We start from the raw sequence: 1,870 nt of genomic DNA, 5'->3' as shown, positions 1-1,870 counted from the left end.
CAGGTTTCATGCTGATGGTATAGCAGTCCCTGTCTCTGATTGAAAAGGGGCTATGGAAGAAACAAACGTTCATTGATACCTTTCTGTGGCCCAGGAAATTATTACACAGTTTCTTGAGGAGAGGGATTTAGCCTTATTAATTTCTGTATTCTCAATGTCAGCCATGTAGCTGGTTGGATCAATGAATGCACAGATTCTTAGATGGATACATAAGTAAATGAGGAGCCAAGAGGAAGGAAGGGTATGAACTTCGGAATGACTGAAAAAGGAAAGCAGCAGACATAGTTGAACACTTTGAAGTCAAAAGAGAGGGCCGAGTGAGAGTTGATATTTGACCATCTAGTTTTTATTGATGTGTATCAATCTGTTTATACCTATTTCTTGCCCCTTCCCACATGGCAGAAATGACAGGAATTCGTAATGTGTGTTCAGTGGAGAACACTCAAACGTTGAAAACTCAAATATCACTCAGTTTATTAATTTGTTCAGTTACTATTTGAGCAGCATTGTTGAGTGCTGGTAATACAACTTACAGGGTATCCCAAAAACATGTATATACATTTTAACAGCTGATAGCTCAATTGATGTTTCTTTCTTTTCAGCCAGACTAAGCTTTGAACAAAGGAAATTCTTCCTGAAATGCTATGAGAAGTTTGAAAACGCAGTTGAAGTAGAAACACTGCCTGTATAGTTATTCTGGGTGTCCAAAAAAAAAAAAAATGTATACACACCTTTACAGCTGATAACTCAATTTTCACTCCTTTTCAGGTTTAACTGATTTGAAATAATGGGTGAAGCCATACTAAGCTTTGGAAAAAGAAAATTTATCCACCAGACTTTTTTATGGGAATACATAAAAGATAAAGTTTACAATAGAAAACCTGTAACAGCTGATGAATTGAGGGTGCACAAATACCAAACAAAATTATTCTTGATGTTTGTGATTCCATTGCTTCAGTTATCAGCAGTGCCTGGACCAGGACTATCATCAGTTTGAAAACAGGCATTGACAAAATAAATTATTCATTTCTGTAGATCCTTTTAAATTTAAAAAAAGAACTGTATGTTAATAAATACTGACTTCATTCAAAGTGTGTAAACATTTTGGGGCCACCCTATATATAAAGCATAGTCCTTTTTACTTTCTATGTCTAGGAGGTTAGTCTATTGGAAGAAGCAGGTAAAACAGAAGTGTAACAGTTTGTTGAATGCTATGAAAGGAGAGAATATCAAGTATTACTAGGGTACTTAAAAGCATCATTCACATCATTCTAGAAATACATGCAAGGCTTTGAGGGATAGTGACATTTGAGGATAGTGACATAGCTGTCCTTATCTCTAAAAAGTGATAGCGTGCTTCTTCTTCAGATTGTTGTAAAAATTAAATTTGTGTAAAAGTCCTTAGAACAGTGCCTAGCACATAATAATCATTTAATACATGTTAGTTATAATTGTGTGGTGGTGATGATGGGATTTTTAAGGACCAGTAGGCATAGCTAATCCAAGAGTTCTGGTTCAGGAGAGAGTTTTTTAGGCAGAGAGAACTGCATTTCCAAAGGTACCAGGGAATGGACAAAATAACACATTTGGAGAAGTGAAGGTAATTCCACATGGCTGTGCATAGATTTCAGGTGTGGAATGGGGAAGAATGGAGCAAGAAGATAGACAAGAGTAGAGAGAGACAGTCAAGGGCCACATGATATTGCCCTGGTTGAACTTGTGCCTCATTGCTGTCATGATATTGACATACTCAGAGAGTGCCTTTTAGGATGACTACTCCAGCTTCAGTGAATTTATAGGCAGAATGAATTGAAGGGAGCTAAAACCAACTGGGGAAGGGGTGGCCATCCTAGTAATTCTGGCAAGAAAT

This window comes from Miniopterus schreibersii (genome assembly GCF_964146895.1).
Source record: "Miniopterus schreibersii genome assembly, chromosome: 2".
NCBI lineage: Eukaryota > Metazoa > Chordata > Mammalia > Chiroptera > Miniopteridae > Miniopterus > Miniopterus schreibersii.
Note: the sequence above shows the minus strand (reverse complement) of the source record.